The 19,407-nt window shown below is 40.0% G+C and overlaps 1 long non-coding RNA gene across 1 annotated transcript; it reads right to left on the bottom strand.

Annotated features, from left to right (window-relative positions):
• Window positions 1–1,833: 1,833 nt before the first annotated feature.
• LOC125555825 (uncharacterized) lies at window positions 1,834–2,756 on the bottom strand. Its single transcript, XR_007304888.2, has 2 exons — window positions 2,341–2,756; window positions 1,834–2,144 (listed from the first exon to the last, which is right to left on the bottom strand). It is a non-coding gene; the product is annotated as an uncharacterized LOC125555825 (long non-coding RNA).
• Window positions 2,757–19,407: the final 16,651 nt, after the last annotated feature.

Here is a 19,407-nt window from a genome sequence, read left to right as displayed (position 1 = left end):
ATGCGGCACACAATATACCCGATCGAAAGCTTATGAATAGCAGCACGGTTTTCATGTAGACATGTGTTACAAATTTATTGCCGTTTGTGAGCAGTTTTTCAAATGGCAAAACAACGTTTTTTTTTCTTTTTTCAACATGTAAATGAACGACGGACGTCTCGCACATAAATTTTGAACTATGCTAGGAGGAGCACGTGAACTTCTTGCAACAAACCGTTTAGGCTTTTAGTTTTTTATTCGTTTTATTCTCATCTGAAATGCATTCAGTGTAGTAGTCGAGCTTCCTGCTGTTTTCAGTTTGAACTTCTATCACGTATTTTTTGTTTGTAATTTCTTTGTTGTTTATCGAGAGTTGCACAAATGATACACCGTGCCGATTACCTCTCTCACAAGAAGTTTTGAACTTTCCCATGCCGAGCACCTAAACTTCTTGCAACTAATTTTTTATATTTCAATATTTTTATTTTATTTTCTCATATGAAACACACACCACGTAGTACGTGAACTTCTCGCAGTTATGAATTTGAACTTCTCTTTTTTCACTTTAGTAACGGAACAAATCCAAGTTTTTATAGACATCGAGCCGCTGTAACTTTTTTATATGAACTTCTTTGTGTGTTTTTTAGAAATGTCAAAATTAGAGTTTTGTTAGAAACATCGAACTTCTTCATCATTTTGAATATAGCTTATTTGTCTTATTCTTTAGTAACCGGAAAATATGAGCTTTTAAATTTGAACCTCTAAGTTTCTTTTAGAAACTGGGAAATCTATTTTTTCTATTAATAACGACAAAAATCCTAGTTTTGTAAATACACATTGAACCGCTTCACTATATAAATTTGAAATTCCATTTTTTTGCAAGAAACGGAGAAAGTATGTGTTTATGCGATTTTTTTTGTGCACCCATAAATTTTTCTTTTAATTTCTCAATTTATTAAATATGAACTTCAAGAGCTAACATTTTCTAGGTGACGCTTTTTCCTTCTTGGTATACAAACATTGAACTACTTTTGTATTTTAATTTGATCTTCCTGGTTTATTCTTTAGTAACTAGGGAGATCCAAGTTTTGTAATGAACATCAGACCGCTTCGTTATTTTTAAATTCGAACTTCCAGTTTTTTTTAAAAAATGGGTGAAATTTGTTTTTGTTTTAGTTTTATCTTTTTTAACAACTCGATATTTTTAATTTTAACTTCTTGGTTTTATTGTTTAGTAACAGGAAAAAACCTATATTTTCTTTAATGAAGAACGAACTGCTCCGTTTTTTGTCTTTGAACTTCCAGGTTTCTTTTTTTGGAAAAGCGGAAAACCATTTTTATAAAAAAAAATTGAATTGCTCCATTTTTTAATTCAAACTTCTCTAAATTCTTTAAACAAGTAAAGTCCGTTTCTTATAAACTTTGTTTGAACAATTTTTTAACAAATGAGACTTCTTGCTCTTTTCTTAATTTGAGCTTTTACTCACCGATGATTTTGACCTTCTGCAACAAAAGTTGCAAAAAAAAATCCAGGCGAAATGTATGCCATAATAGGTTTGCATACTAACGCTATATTTGCATTGGTATCTTGTTAAATCAACATAAACACACTCATTTTTTTTCCAAGAATGAGAAAAACAATGCACATATGATTGTTAAATGCAGAAGTTCTGATTGTTTGAACTCCTCCGTTGGTTATATATGAACTGCGCAACATGATTCCAGAGTTCCATTTTCCTTTTCAAAATATAGTACATGAACTTCCATTTGTGTTTGACAATGTAGAACTTAAAAAATGTTCAACTAGGTAGCACTTACAATATGGATTTTAGTACCGAACAACAACTAGATGCATATCATCAAAAAATTCTTTTTTTGACTAAAATTTGCATAAACACCAGCCACGTACTGCACATATTCTCAGGCATAGCAGAACTTTGTTCTCAGGCATTACATCAAGCAAATACATCACATGTCAGCAACAAATCAACAACAGCGGTACAATCATCCATAGAAGATGAACTAAAAAGCACACACAAGTGAGACCCTGTTCTTCCATAGCTTGGTCTACTTCGACTAGATCGGACAACCCCTTTTTTTGCAAAAAAATCTCCATTGTTTATGCACGGGTAGCTTCCTACTTGCACCTTCTAGCTCACCAGCATCTGCAAGATGGAATGGATATTAAGAATAATGCAAAGAATATGTTGGAGAAGAAGTTCTCGGGAGAAGAGGGAGACGTCCATATTGTGTCAGAGGTGCGCCATAGAGGGGAGGACGGGCGGCGCGCATGGGGGCTAGCGGTGGATGCCGGCGCTGATGTGCGGGAGGGAGGAGGGGGGTAGGGCGGTGGTGCGGTACCGAAAGTCGACTGATGGCGGGCAGCAGTAGGAGGTGGCAGCGTGTGTTGACGGCGGCTGGATCCGGTCGCGGGGGCAGCACGGCGGCCGGATCCAAGGGCGGCGCAGCGACCGGACCCAGGATCGGGTGGCACAAGGGGTGGATCCAGGCGAGGAGGGCGGTGCGTGCGCGGAGATAGAAGGCAGCAGGCGGCCGCCGTAGCGGAGGGTGGAGCGGGAGGTAGCGTGGCAACCGACAGCGTTCGTGTGCTCCAGGGTGGGGGTGGCCGGCGGCGGGAGGTGCGCCCGCACCAGGGGGCGGCGGCGGTCATGGAGGGGGCGGGGAAGGAGGGGATCGGGTGGGGATGGGCTGCTGGGGCTCGTGGAGGTAGTGGTCGGGGGTGGGTGGATATCATTTTTTTTCTTTTCTCCACTCTTGTGCCGGTTCGGGAGTTCGGGAGGATCTCCTCGGCCTTATAGGCTGACCGTGATCCAAATAACTATTCTAATCCTGAAATTAAAATAGTGAGCACTATTTTAATTTCAGGATTAGAATAGTTATCACTATTTTAATTTCAGGATTAGAATAGTTATTTGGATCACGGCGTGCCTGTATAAGAGCCAACCGATGTTTCCGAGATCCAGAAAAAAGGAAAACAGAGCGACAGAGCGGCCCGCTCCAATCCCATTTCGTCGTCGTCCTCCCCCGCAACCCCGCCGCCACCCTCCTGCCGTGGCTCACATGCAGCGCCGCCGACATCCTCCCGCGGACCCTCCCGTCCGGCGATGCAGGACGCAAGGGAGGTCGGAGCCACCGTCCCCAAGCGCGGTCGCTGGAGTTCGATTCGCGTCGCCGCCGACCCCGCGCGCTCCCACAACCCACCTCCGAGCCCTGCCCCGACCACAACCTTCCTGCGCCCCGCGCTCGTCGCTACTGCCACGCGCCCTGCGCTCCCTTTTATTTGGCCGGGGTCGCTGCTTCCTTCATCTGCGCCATGCCGGAGCACATACGCCGACCTTCCGCCATCAAGCTCAATAAGTGAGGGCCGCGAGCAAAAAAGAGGAGCTACCTGCCATCACTGACGTTGCACAGCTCCGGCCAACAGCACGCATCCGCTGTCGACCTTCTCGCGGCAGTCACCTTGACCTTCTTGACGTAGCATCTTGCTAGCAACAACTACCCAGCAACACATCCCGCACGAGGTCAGCACGCTGTCCACCACTAGTGGAGCGCCACTCGTGCCACCGACCAACTCACCTTCGTCTATGTTGGCCAAACCAGGCACCTGCCCGCTCTATGTTGGCTGCCCTACGGATGGCTGTTTCTCGCAAGGGTCCATGCGCTGGCCTGGCCATGGCCTGCGGGGGCACCTGAACCTGAACTTCAGTAGTGCCTCTCCGACATCGTCGTTGAGTGCCATTGTCGGCCAGCGAGTAGCCACACCCGTGCTCCCAATTTCTAGGGACTTCTCCATCACTCTACTTTCCCTATTGGGTGCTTGGAATGGAACGAACTAGATTTGGGGGAAAAGCAATCACTGTTCAACTTTCCCCAAGCATGCTTCAGTTAAAGCAAAAAGCTACAGGAAAGTTCAGAGTCGGGATTAGTTTGACTTCAAGTTACCTCCTTGGTTTAATCAGCCATACTTGGACTGCTAGTCTCTATTGAGATTGTTCCATTTGTGTGCTTCAACCCAGCAACTGATGCATCTCCTGCGACCGGCTAGTCCCCTAGTCCCTGCTTCTTCAGAGATAATTTGCGTACATGTTTTGTGGAAGCTATGCACTATGGATCTGTACACAAACGTATACTATTGCGCTGCCACTCCTCAGTCTCCCAAATCACAAAATAAAGCAGATGTTCGGGTTCTATCGAGCTACAAGTTCAGAGTTTCTCCCTTCTGAATAATTCAGATTTCTGCACCTGCATAAGCCGGGTAGTAATTTCCCTTATACAAGTATGATGTCCAGCTTAGTTGCAAAACATTAGCTTTTTTGTTTTTATTGTCGTATACTTCTGCTACCTGAGATATGGATAACACTAGGTAAGCTGTCAACTTCTGCATATGCACTATGCTTTGGAAGCCTCAGTATACAGTGGAGAGAACTCTAGAGAGAGACAGATGGCATTGTGTGATGAGGATAGGGTGAGAGAGTACTAATGAAAAGAGTGGTGGAGACGTCTACTTCAATTTGACCACTAGTTAGTGCCTTTTTATAAGTACGCAAGAAAGCTACATACGTTTCTAACAATTTGAGTGTGCCCTCTACCTGTTTGTTTTAATGCTTGGGGGAGCTTATTCTAGTATTATTTGTGGAAAATAACGTACAACAGAAGTGCCGTTCTAGGTGAAGTTTTTTCTAATTTTACATATGACCATTGCGAACATAACTTCTAGGTTGGTATTCCAGGAATTTTACATTTGTCTGCCTTGGTAATTTCTTTCCTATAAATGTCTACACAGGGTCACAGGGAGCAGACTGATAGTATAATTACTAGATATAAATGTGAAGTTCATGTTTTAGAAATTCATAAGTTCACGTGTACCACATACTGAAGAAATTCGTCAATGGAAAAAAAGGACTGCCTAGACCATTTCACCGACAGCAAAAAAATGCCTTAAAATGTCGCGAGACAAAAAACAAATCATAGAAAGTAAAAAAAATTGTAAGTTTAACCATTTCTAAAAAAATACCTTGAAGTTCAAATTTAAACAATATGGTGCTTCAATGTTTATTACAAACATGTGGTTTTCCCCGTTACCATAGAATAAACCAAGAAGTTCAAAATTAAAAAATGAAGCAGTTCGAAAACTTTATTAACTCTAATTCCAGATGCTTATATGGTCGTCCTGTGACACTGGAATCTTTTTCATTTTAGGTGAGCCAAACTTTTGTGTGGATGTGTTGTGCATCTGCTTATGCGTAGTACATTGAATAAAACAAAAAAAAACTATTATGGGTGCCCTCTAAATATTTGTCCTATTGCTTATGAGAATTGACCCAAATTTTCCTATTGTTTTTGCATATGTTGGATTCAAGGGGAAAATGTGTATAAAAAGGTGTGATTTCGAAAATTCAGGTGTAATGAACTTCGAAGTTCAAACAAAAAAATGTAAACAAAAATCATGGAATTCAAAGAATAAAAACTATGGAGTTTCCTGAAAAAACATTAATAGCATGCGAAGTTCATGTTTCAGAAATTCCGAAGTTCATGTGTACCACGTATAGAAGAAAAATCATCGAATAAAAAAAGGGACCGCCTAGGCGATTTCACCGAAAAGCAAAAAATGCATAAAATGTTGCGACAAAATTCTATAAGAAGTTAAAATTCAAAAACTGAAGCAGCTAAACGTTAAAAAAGAAGTTTTTAATATCTAAAAGAAAATCTGGAAGTTCAAAAAAATTCAGCAAGAAGTTAAAAAAAAGTAGTTCAAAAATCTTTATAATGGATTTTCCCCGTTTGTAAATAAAACCCAGAGAAGTTTAAATTAAAAGGAGGAGCATTTCAAAAGATTGTATAAAAACTGGTTTTCCCCATTCTATAAAAACTAGAAGTTCAAATTAAAAATAACAGCACGGTATCATTGTTTATATAAAAAGCATTTTCCCCGTTACTAACCAATAAAACTAAGAAGTTCAAATTTAAAAAATGGTGAAGTTCGATGTCTATAAAAAATTCGGATATTTCACATTATTAAAAAATAAAACCAAGAAGTTCAAAATTTTAAAACAAAGTGGTTCAAAAACTCGATTTTCCTCGTTACTAAAGAATAAAACTAAGAAGTTTAAATTAAAATAACAGAGAAGTTCAAAGTTGATAAAAACCTCACATTCTCGTTCTAAAGAATAACTAATATGTTCAAACTAAAAAAGGAGAAAGCAAAAAAAATTTAGAAAGATTTTTCCTGTTTTTTAATTCGGATTTTCCCCGATACTAAAGATTAAACTAAGAAGTTCAATTTAAATAACAGAGTAAATCAATGTACATTAAAAACTCAGTTTTTCTCGTTACTGAAGAATAAAACCAAGAAATTCAATCTAAAAACATGGAGAAGTTTGATATGTAATTAAAAACTCGAATTGTTTTGGTTACTAGACAATTAAACAAGTAAGTTCAATTCCAAATAACGAAGAAGTTTGAAGTTTCTAACAAAACTACAATTTTCATATTTCTAAAAATACATAAAATAAATTCAAATAAAAAAGTAAGAGCCGTTCGATATGAAAGTTCGATGATTATAGAAAACTCAGATTTTCCTTGTTATTAAAGAATGAAAACAAGAAGTTCAAAAATAAAAAATAAGAAGTTTAACTTTTAAAAATAGAACGCTTCAAAATTTCATAAAAAAGATTAAGTTATAAAAACAGGAACTCCATATTAAAAAGATGGAGAAGTTCGATGATTATAGAAAACTCAGATTTTCCTTGTTATTAAAGATTGGAAACAAGAAGTTCAACAATAAAAAACAAGAAGTTCAACTTTTAAAAATAGAGCGCTTCAAAATTTTATAAAAAAGGATTAAGAAATTCAGATAAATATTTATAAAAAACTCAGATATTTTCACGTAACCGAGAGAAGTTCGATTGATAACTGCCAGAAGTTCACGTACTACACGGTGTGCATTTTGTATTAAAAAGAATAAAAAAGCAAAGACTAAAAGTTTTGTTGTTATAAGTGCAACTCCTCGGTCGAAGAAAGTTAAAAAAAAATGTGAGAGGGGTTTGTACAAAAGGAGTATCATTTGTTTAACACTAATGAATGGATAGAGAAAAATTACAAACGAAAATACGTCACAGAAGTTCAACGTGAAAACAACACGAAGTTCAATTACTACGCTGAATGAATTTCAGATGAAAAACTTTTAAAATCACCGCGAGTATGAAAAAACGATCAACACGGAAAAGTTATGTGCTTACAGCAGTTTTCCACCGGTATATCACTTGCTCAATTCCGGTGAGTGGATGGAGAGCTACGAGCAAAAAAATCCTGTGAAAAACAGAGTGAAGTTCAAGCACACACGCTGAGAAGTTCAAGTTCTTCACGTGGTGCATTTTTGAAGAATTTGTTTCGTGATAAAGGCAGAACGCATGATCTCGCCATTTTCGAAATTATTTGAAAACAGCCAGGATTCAGAGAAAATCATCAACATGAAAAAGTTTTGAATTTTCCGTAACTTTTCAGCGGTATATTATTTGCACTATTCCAATAAAGTTTGTAGAAATTATGAGAAAAATACATTTTTAGCCATTTTCAAAACTGACATAAAACCGTAATGAATTAGGAGAAACAATATATACAAAAAAGTTTCGCATTTCTTCAAGCTTTGCAACGCCATATCATTTGCTACATTTGGACGTACGGTTAAAAAATTAGCTCGAAAATACGAACTCGGTGGAACTTGTATCGTTTTCTAAATTACTTTTAAACCGTTCAAAATTAGAAAAAACTTTTAACATGAAAAAGTAGCGCATTTTCATAAGATTTCCAACGCCATATTATTTGCCTCAATTGGATTAGCCGTTTAGAAATGGCATCGAAAATACGAACTCGGGTGTTCCGTTTGCGAAATTGTACGATTTTCTGAATTACTCTATAACCGTAGGGAATTAGAGAAAACTTTCAACATGTGGAAGGAGCGGTTTTGCAGCAGCTTTACAACGCCATATTATTTGCCTCATTCCGATAAACGGTTTTCAAAACTGCTCTTAAACCTCTTACATTTTGCCAAAAATTTAACTTGGGTCATGATATTGGTGTCCATAGCTTTCCAACGGTATATAGCAAGCCCCATTTGGGAAATGTTGGTGGAAGTTCAACCTAGCACACGGGGAAGTTCAGGTCAAACAACTCAGGCAGTAAAATTGCAAAAACACAATTTCATCACGACTCGAGAGCAAAATCCACCAACGAGCAAGATTCCTATTTAAAACCGGTATTTAGTTGCTAAAAATGATTCTATATTACACTAACATCATATAGAACACGACTAAAAAGAATAATTCGCGAGGGAAGCCACGGTTGCAAAGATAGCCCGAAGGTCGGGTTCGTCCACAAGGAAGTTCAGGCGCGTTACTCAGGAAGTTCGGGTTGTGATCAGAATATTATTCTGATCCCGTGATCAGAATAGTGTTTATATATATAATATATATGAGAGAGAAAAGGAGAGAAGGGAAAATGCTACTATCCTTTTACCACACTTGTGCTTCAAAGTAGCACCATGATCTTCATGATAGAGAGTCTCCTTTGTTATCACTTTCATATACTAGTGGGAATTTTTCATTATATAACTTGGCTTGCATATTCCAATGATGGGCTTCCTCAAAATGCCCTAGGTATTCGTGAGCAAGCAAGTTGGATGCACACCCACTTAGTTTCTTTTTGAGCTTTCATATACTTATAGCTCTAGTGCATCCGTTGCATGGAAATCCCTACTCACTCACATTCATATCTATTGATGGGCATCTCCATAGCCCATTGATACGCCTAGTTGATGTGAGACTATCTTCTCCTTTTTTTGTCTTCTCCACAACCACCATTCTATTCCACCTAAAGTGCTATGTCCATGGCTCACGCTCATGTATTGCGTGAAGATTGAAAAAGTTTGAAAACACCAAAAGTATGAAACAATTGCTTGGCTTGTCATCGGGGTTGTGCATGATTTAAATACTTTGTGTGGTGAAGATAGAGCATAGCCAGACTATATGATTTTGTAGGGACAACTTTCTTTGGCCATGTTATTTTGAGAAGACATAATTGCTTAGTTAGTATGCTTGAAGTATTAATATTTTTATGTCAATATTGAACTTTTGTCTTGAATCTTTCGGATCTGAATATTCATACCACAATTAAGAAGAATTACATTGAAAATATGCCAAGTAGCATTCCACATCAAAAAGTCTGTTTTTATCAGTTACCTACTCGAGGACGAGCAAGAATTAAGCCTGGGGATGCTTGATACGTCTCCAACGTATCTATAATTTTTGATTGCTCCATCCTATACTATCTTATGTTTTGGACATTATTGGGCTTTATTATCCACTTTTATATTATTATTGGGACTAACCTATTAATCGGAGGCCCAGCCCAGAGTTGCTATTTTTTTTGCCTATTTTAGGGTTTCGAAGAAAAGGAATATCAAACGGAGTCCAAACGGAATGAAACCTTCGGAAACGTGATTTTTGGAATGAACAAGATCCAGGAGACTTGGACCCTACGTCAAGCAACCAACAGGGAGGCCATGAGGTAGGGGGGCGCACCTACCCCTCCCCCAGGCGCACCCTCCACCCTCGTGGGCCCCCTATTGCTCCACCGACGTACTTCTTCCTCCTATATATACCTACGTACCCCCAAACGATCAGATACGGAGCCAAAACCCTAATTCCACCGCCGTAACTTTCTGTATCCACAAGATCCCATCTTGGGGCATGTTTCGGAGCTCCGCCGGAGGGGGCATCGATCACGGAGGGCTTCTACATCAACACCATAGCCTCTCCGATGAAGTGTGAGTAGTTTACCTCAGACCTTCGGGTCCATAGTTATTAGATAGATGGCTTCTTCTCTCTTTTTGGATCTCAATACAAAGTTCTCCCCCTCTCTTGTGGAGATCTATTCGATGTAATCTTCTTTTGCGGTGTGTTTGTTGAGACCGATGAATTGTGGGTTTATGATCAAGTTTATCTATGAACAATATTTGAATCTTCTCTGAATTCTTTTATGTATGATTGGTTATCTTTGCAAGTCTCTTCGAATTATCAGTTTGGTTTGGCCTACTAGATTGATCTTTCTTGCAATGGGAGAAGTGCTTAGCTTTGGGTCCAATCTTGCGGTGTCCTTTCCCAGTGATAGTAGGGGCAGCAAGGCACGTATTGTATTGTTGCCATCGAGGATAACAAGATGGGGTTTTCATCATATTGCATGAGTTTATCCCTCTACATCATGTCAGCTTGCTTAGGGCGTTACTCTGTTCTTGTGAACTTAATACTCTAGATGCATGCTGGATAGTAGTCGATGTGTGGAGTAATAGTAGTAGATGCAGGCAGGAGTCGGTCTACTTATCTCGGACGTGATGCCTATATACATGATCATACCTAGGTATTCTCATAACTATGCTCAATTCTGTCAATTGCTCAACAGTAATTTGTTCACCCACCGTAAAATACTTATGCTCTTGAGAGAAGCCACTAGTGAAACCTATGGCCCCCGGGTCTATCTTCATCATATTAATCTTCCAATACTTAGTTATTTCCTTTGCTCTTTTACTTTGCTTTTATTTTACTTTGCATCTTTATCATAAAAATACCAAAAATATTATCTTATCATATCTATCAGATCTCACTCTCGTAAGTGACCGTGTAGGGATTGACAACCCCTTATCGTGTTGGTTGCGAGGACTTATTTGTTTTGTGTAGGTGAGAGCGACTCGCGCGTAGCCTCCTACTGGATTGATACCTTGGTTCTGAAAAACTGAAGGAAATACTTACGCTACTTTGCTGCACCACCCTTTCCTCTTCAAGGGAAAACCAACGCAAGTGCTCAAGAGGTAGCACATAACCGAGGGAAATACTCTACCATCGCTATGCTATATCATCCCTCCCTCTCCCGGGAAATACCGACGTAGTTCTAGCTGCCATCAAGGAGAATTTCTGGCGCCGTTGTCGGGGAGGACCTTCATCATAACTAGGTTCCTAATCACAAATCTCATCTCCTTGCAATTTACCTTATTCGCCCTTTGTCTCTCATTTTCCTCTCCCCCACTTCACAAAAATTTGTCGTTTTATTCGCCCTCTTTTTCATTCGCCATTTTCTCGTCAGAACTCATGTTTGCTTGTGTTGCCATGTGCCTTCTATATGCTTGCATCTTTGCTTGCTAAAAATCCATTGATATGAATTCTCATCCACTTGCTAATCTTTTCAAATGATCTGATTATGTTGAACCAATTGCTAGTGAGTTGAGTGCACTAGATTATCTTTATGAAGTTTTGCTTGAGAATCGGGAATCTAAAAATTGTGATGAAGAAATTTATGAAGTGATTCATGATAGTTCCTTGGATGAAAAGCATGATTGCAATAATTTTACTATAAATTCTATTAATGTCAATTGTGCTAATAATATGCAAAACCCCAAGCTTGGGGATGCTTGTTTTGTCATGTACGCTACTTATTGCAATGATCATGATTGGTGTTTTAATGTTTCTTATGACCTTGAAAATTTATTTAAGCCTCACGATGAATATGTTTGCGATAATATTGAAAGTGGGCTTGGAAGAGTGTCAACTTTAGCTAAAAATAGTCCCACTATTTTGGAAGAGTGTTAAGTTTGCATGCATGTGGATCATAAAGAGAAAATTTTATATGATAGTTATATTATTGAATTTGATTATGATCCTACATATAATTATTATGATAGGAAAATATGATTGTATAAATTTTCATGTTATTAAATTTCCTCTCGTTTTGTTGAGATTGTCTATGTTTTATTTCTCTCCTACGCATATGCTAGATATTTCTTGTCTTGATAATTTGTTTGCCTATAAAATTCCTATGCATAGGAAGTATGTTAGAATTAAATGTGTTTGTCACATGTTTTATGATGCTCTCTTTGTGTTTCAGTTCTTTCATGTGAGCATCATTAACATCGCAAAGCCTATCTTAATGGCTATAGAGAAAGAGCTTATTGGGAGGCAACCCAATGAATAAAATTTATTTTTGCTTTTTGCTTTATGTTTTTGTGTGTTAGCACAATTATGCTACTGTTATGATTGTGTTTTTTATGTTTTAATTAGTGTTTGTGCCAAGTAAAGCCTTTAGGATCTTCTTGGGTAATAGTTGTTTGATCTTGCTGAAAAATCAGAAAGTTTGCGCTCACGAAAACTATTTTCATATTTTACCAGAGAGCGATAAAATACCCATTCCACTTGCAGTAAATCAATATACAAATTTCTTAGGTCCTCCTAATTTTCAGAATTTTTGGAGTCACAGAAGTATCCGAAATAGTCAGATTGCTACAGACTGTTCTGTTTTGACAGATTCTGTTTTCTTTGTGTTGTGTGCTTATTTTGATGGCTCTATGGTTTTCTTTGATGAGTTTTTGCCATAGAAAAGTTGGAATACAATAGATATAATACAAAAACAAAATATGAATTGGTTTGATACAACACTTATAGTAGTGGTTTATTATTTTTATACTAACGGATCTCACGAAGGCTTTGTTGAGTTTTGTGTGATTGAAGTTTTCAAGTTTTGGGTTATCATATGATGGATGAAGGAAGGATGTAAAGAGCCTAAGCTTGGGGATGCCCCGGAATCCCAAGCTATTATCCAAGAATGAGCAACCAACTAAGCTTGGGGATGCCCCCGAGTGGCATCCCGCTTTCTTCCAACAACTATCGGTATTTTACTCGAGACTATATTTTTATTCGTCACATGATATGTGTTCTGCTTGGAGCGTCTTGTATGATATGTGTCTTTGCTTTTTTTTATTTTGTGTTTTAAGTTATCAATCCTTTCTATACACACCTTTTTGAGAGAGCCAAAATTATGTCATGACTTGTTAGAATTGCTCTCTATGCTTCACTTAAATCTTTTATGAGCTAGGACTTGCTCTAGTGCTTCACTTATATCTTTTTTAGCACGGTGTGCTTAGTATTTTTGAAGAAATGCTCTCTTGCTTCACTTAGATTTGTTTGAGAGTTAGTAAAATTTTGAAGAAATTCTCTCTTTCTTCACTTAAATTATTTTGAGAGAAAGAAAATTTGTTATGCTCATGATCTTCACTTATATTTGGTTGAGCTTATGAAAAGCAACTCATGAAAACTAGTCCCAAAGTGATAGATATCCAAGAAGGATAAAGTAAAATAAAATGTCATGAAGATCATTGGACAAAATAAACTTGATTCTTAGTAATAGTTTTGGGATATGATGATGTGATATGTGAGTTATGTTGATGAGTAATTGTGCTCTAGTAAGAGTATTGGTGTTAAGGTTTGTGATTCCCTATGCAAGTACGAAAGTCAATAGTCATGCAATGAAAATTATATCCTACTTGTGGTGCATTATTCGGTGTTAATTACGCTTAATGCTTGCTTATGAGATTATTTGTTTCTTGGTTGGCCGCTTCCCATTCTTTTGCTAGCCTTCATTTTGCACTAAGTATGATCACTACTTGTGCATCCAAAATCCTTTAAACCAGTTTTGCCACATGAGTCCACTATATCTACCTATATGTGGTATTCTTTTGCCGTTCTAAGCAAATTTGCATGTGCCATCTCTAATTTTCAAAATAAACTTCTCTTTTGTGTGTTTGTTTCGCTCGCGGAGCGGTGAGGGGTGGCTAATATTTCTAGGCTAGATGTGTTATTCTCAAGATGAGTTTTTGTTCCCTTGTCATTGCACGAGAGTAAGGCAAAGGTATTAGGGATGCCCAGTCCCAAAATGCAAAAATAAATGAATTTACTTATGTTTTCAAATAATAAATTCCTTGGAATGTGTTGGTATGGAGGGCACCCGTGGATACGGTTAGCCATGGAAAGTGATGGTGGAAAAAGGAATAAACTTTATTTTCTGTTTGGGAACCGCGTATGGCATATCTAGCATGGAAAGTGTTCGGAACTCTAAGTCGTTTTCGTTGGTGGGATGGATACGCCTCCCAAAATGTTTTTATCTCAAATTTTTCGCTTTGAGATCTGGCACCTCTACAAATTCCTACTTCCCTCTGCGAAGGGACTTTCGTTTACTTTATGCAAATTTTTATTTTGAAATTTGAGTCTCCATCTTCTCTCATAAAAAGCACCAACTAGGAGGCCATATGATCGTGCTCAAGTATTGGGTGTAGTTAATATTGGAGTGTGTTTCATGAATGGATCAATGTTTGAGTAAGATGGGCTAGGGTTAACTTATTTTAGCATTGATATTTTGAAATACATCATTGCTTGTTGATATGCTTGAGTATCTAAATTATTATGTCAAAATTAGACTATTGCTTTGAATCACATAAAAGTCCAAATTTCCATGCTATAAAGAAAATAATATGATATGACTTGATGAACAACACTCCACATCAAAAATTCTGTTTTTATCACTTACCTACTCGAGGACGAGTAGGAGTTAAGCTTGGGGATGCTGATACGTCTCCAACATATCTATAATTTTTTATTGTTCCATGTTGTTTCATTATCAATCTTGGATGTTTTATAATCATTTTATAGTCATTTTATATCATTTTTTTGGTACTAACCTACTGACGTAGTGCCAAGTGCCAGTTCCTGTTTTTTCATGTTTTTTACATCGCGGGAAATCAATATCAAACGGAGTCCAAATGGCATGAAACTTTACGATGATTTTTTATGGGCCAGAAGAAAGGCAATGGGCCCTGGTTGCACCTGGGGGGTGCCCCGAGGGGGGCACAACCCACCAGGGCACGCCAGGAGGCCCTGGCGCGCCCAGGTGGGTTGTGCCCACCTCGGGTGCCCCTTGGACCGCCTATTTGCTCTATAAATACCCAAATATTCCCAAAACCCTAGGGGAGTCGACGAAATATTCATCCAGCCACAGAGTCCAGAAACACCAGATCCAATCTAAACACCATCATGGAGTGGTTCACCACTTCGATTGGTACCTCTCCGATGATGCGTGAATAGTTGCTTGTAGACCTTCGGGTCCGTAGTTAGTAGCTAGATGGCTTCATCTCTCTCTCTCTCTTTATTCTCAATACAATGGTCTCTTGGAGATCCATATGATGTAACTCTTTTGTGGTGTGTTTGTTGGGATCGATGAACTTCGAGTTTATGATCAGATCTATGTTTTTATATCCATGAAAGTATTTGAGTTTCTTTGATCTCTTTTATGCGTGATCTCTTATAGCCTCGTATTTCTTCTCTGATATTTGGGTTTTGTCTGGCCGACTCGATCTATTTATCTTGCAATGGGAAGAGGTGCCCGGTAGTGGGTTCGATCTTACGGTGCTTGATCCCAGTGACAAAAAGGGAACCGACACATATGTATTGTTGCTACTAAGGATAAAAAGACGAGATCTATATCTACCGCCATATAGATAAACGGATCTTGTTTACATCATGTCATCGTTCTTATTGCATTACCCCGTTTTTCCATGAACTTAATACACTAGATGCATGCTGGATAGCGGTCGATGTGTGAAGTAATAGAAGTAGATGCAGGCAGGAGTCGGTCTACTAATCTTGGACGTGATGCCTATGTAATGATCATTGCTTGGATATCGTCATAATTATTTGATGTTCTATCAATTGCCTAACAGTAATTTGTTTACCCATCGTTTGCTATTTTTCTCGAGAGAAGCCACTAGTGAAACCTACGTCCCCCGGGTCTATATTTGCCTTTGCGATCTACTTTTTCCTTGCTTTTATTTCCAGATCTATTAAACCGAAAATCCAAAAATATCTTGCTCAATTTATTTTATTTGTCGTTCGATCAATCAATATTTACAACTTTCTCCCGTCACCCGTCACACGCCAATTTCTGGCGCCGTTACCCGAAAGGGATTGACAACCCCTTTAACTCGTAGGGTTGCGAGGTGTTGTTATTTGTGTGTAGGGGTTGTTTACGTTGTGTTGCTTGGTTCTCCTACTGGTTCGATACCTTGGTTTCATAACTGAGGGAAATACTCTACCGTCACTGTGCTACATCATCCCTCCCTCTCCGGGGAAATACCGTCGTAGTTCTAGCTGCCATCAGGCGCTGCCTCCTCCTCCGGGGCCTTGCGCTTGGGCGTACAAGGGTAGCGGGTATTCAGGGGGAGGCTGCTCGTACCATGTCCTCGTCATCTCCGGCCTCGCAACGACATCGCGGGGGCGGGCTAACCTCTTCTTCGGGGGAAGAGGCCCCTACTCTTCACGGGGGGCCTTCCCTTTCTCGGCGGCGGAGAACCTCCTTATCGGTGCCATGGGTGTCGCCGCAAGACGGCGAAGCAAGGAGGAAGAAGAAGAAGCAGGCGAAGTGGAGAAGGAGATGAGCGACGAGGGATCCGCCCCTATCCTCATTTATAGCCAGAGGGAGGCCAACCGCCGGCCTCCATGATCTAAGGTAATGATGATTTTCTTCTGCATGTAGCAGGGTCTTGTCAAGTCGGGCAGTTGCCAAGGTAGCATGGGGAAGCGGAGACGCCCACGTCCCATTAATCGCCACGCGGCGACCAAGGCCGCAGGTGGTTGGGGCCCGCGACGCTCCGCACTTTCCCTTTGGCTTCGTCTCGAAGCCAAGTTCGAGCTTGCCTTGGGCCCGGGGGCTACTGTCGGCGTCCTGGGAACGGGGGTACCCAGACTTGCCTGCCGGCGGCCCACGGCATGGCTCCACCAGCGGCCTGGTACGGCCCATCATCTGCAGCGAAAACTCAAGACCCTCGCGAGGGCCGAGCCTCGCGAGGCGGAGGATGCCAAGACCTCCCTGGGGCACCCTCACTAGGCTGGCTCTCGAGGAGAGGAGATATTTATGCAAGGGACACCTCGCGAGGTTCACATGACGTGAGCCATGACGACCAAGGCCAGGCGGGCGCCAGCGAGCGCAGTGTACCAGTTTCCTCTTTGGTGCTAAAGAGGCAGGCACAGGCGAGGAGTCCCGAGGCATCAGGCAAAGGTTTCCTTATCGGTGCAACAAGACTGAGGCCAGCAGGACGGCAGGACGAAGGTCACCGCGGAGCCCACAACAGCGTCACCACCAGAGTCTTTGGTAGGCGAAGACCACCTTTTGTCAGGATAGCTTGTACTAGTTGTCCCCCTTCAAACTTGGCCGTTGTGGGATCCCTTCCCGCCTAACATTTGGGAAGAGGACCAGGGCCTCTATAAATAGGGCTAGCCACCACCATAGAAAGGGACAGATCATTCGGACCATCCTCAGACACATCAGCTCATTGAGCTCAAGAACACCTCTTCTCAGGAGGCAGTTCGTTCATTGTACTAGTTCATCCCTAGCCCTCGAGGCAATCCACCACCACCACACTGGAGTAGGGTATTACACCACAATGGTGGCCCAAACCAGTATATATCCCTGAGTCTCGTGTTTCTTGGGTTCGTCGAGCTAGGCCTTGAGATTGTTGTGCGAGCGAGCTGGAGAGAGAGGAAGAGAGAGAGTTCTTCATGTGCACCCCAGTGTTCAAACCTCAAGGGTTTGCCGGAACCCACGAATCAGACAATGTGCACGTGAGAGTTAGAACAAGATATGCAATGCTTAAATAAGTTTGATGCATGGTATAAGAATACGCCATCCATCATGCAATGATAATAGTTATGATCAATATGATTGGGGTGCAAAGTGTAACAAGTGTATGGTGCATTAGTCTTAATGTGTATAGAATTCATATCAAAGTCAATCATATTGTGCACACAAATATGGGGAGCACAAGATGCAAAAAATATATCAATATCTGCCAACATATATGAGGGAACAATGGAGGCTTCCTCATGAACACTAGTATAAGCGAGGTTTCAAGCAAGAAAAATACTCAAAGCAATACAGGGAGAAATTGAACAACATGTAAAGCAATGCATGTCCAAAGATAGGTGTTCATGGCATATCATATGAAGGGAATTGCTCAAATGATGCAAATGTATCATGGCAATATCATCACAAAATATGAAAATACCATAAATCAAAAGCTTGTCATCTATGCCATATTCACAAATCAAATTGAATTTAATAGGGATGGCCTAGTCAATATAAGATAATGTTTCAAATATGTGAGTTCGACAATCTTATGCATAGCATATGTCAAAGCAAGAAGGGTTTCAAACATGATATGACATATGAAATTTGCACAAGAAGTCATATGTAGCATGGTATCACAATTACTTGTCCTCACATACCCATCATCACACTCATCATAAATAGTTAGAAACCAAGGCATGTAGAAGCAAAATTAGCAAGTAACATAGCAATATGATCATCAATATCATGCAAGAAATCCAGGTCCATCGGAGGGACAAGCAAAGTACCATCACCTATGTTATTACCTTTGTAGTTCCACCCATGTGGTGTAGGTGTTGTAGTAAAGATCAACTTGTGGCTATCTTCATCTTCATCTTGATGGAACCATGGGGGATGCATCATCATCCACCATGGCCATTGTCTTGTCAATTAGCGGGACAAGGTTGTCAAGGATCGGCGCGTCATTGTCCATGAGACCTGGCACCAAAGGAGAAGACACTAGATTGGCATGACTTGTGATGCTGCACCATTCGGGAAGGCAATTTTAACTCGATATTATGCGAGGGATCATTATACCATTTATCATGCATATAAAAGAAGCAACGATAATCACAAATAATCATATTAATTATAAAATAGTATTGCTCCTTCATGAAGATTGCTCCAAGGCACTAAGACAATTCCAACTCCAAAATGTCAAGTCAAAATTATAGGGCAAATCATCAAGTCAGATCTCCATCTGATTTGTCAAGTTGTGATGCATAGCCGAATCACCATTCAAGTAGTGTGGATGATTCATGTCCTCCCAGTACTCCCACTAGCAATGAATTTACAACAAATCATCTCAAGTCGACACGCAAGTTTTTATACATTGTAATGACATCGCTTTGGCCCCAGCCAGCTGACAAAACCCATGACACGCAGTTCATGCAAATACACACATGTATCACATACATATGACCATACTATTCACATCAAACCTGCAAAACAAAGTTATGCATAGAATCACATTCTACCGGTTTGAGTGAATTGATACAAAGTCTAAAATGCTACGACATGTAGCAATAGTGGCCACTAGCCGATTAGCAGGCATGGTCTGAAGGGGCAACATCTGTATTTTGATCATGAAGATTTTTCCGATCTGATCAATCATATTGATCACCGTCAAGCTGAGTTGGATTTATGTTTCACGATCTACCTAGATGGTAAAAACTGACCGGTAGGGGTATGTTGTGTCATCACCACATCGTCCAGGATCACCGAAAGCAAACACATCCATGATCCCCGAATGTGGCGGGTCTCATTGGACTAGTACAAAACCAATCTGCCAAATAGACCGACCACCAAAATGACATTAGATCAATTCTACTGCCACTAGCAGAGGCTGTAATACAGCTGTTTCGTTAGACTGCA

This window comes from Triticum urartu, chromosome 5A (assembly GCF_056163025.1).
Source record: "Triticum urartu cultivar PI428250 chromosome 5A, HENAU_Tu73, whole genome shotgun sequence".
Taxonomy (NCBI): Eukaryota; Viridiplantae; Streptophyta; class Magnoliopsida; order Poales; family Poaceae; genus Triticum; species Triticum urartu.
This window is presented reverse-complemented; position numbering and strand designations above follow the sequence as displayed.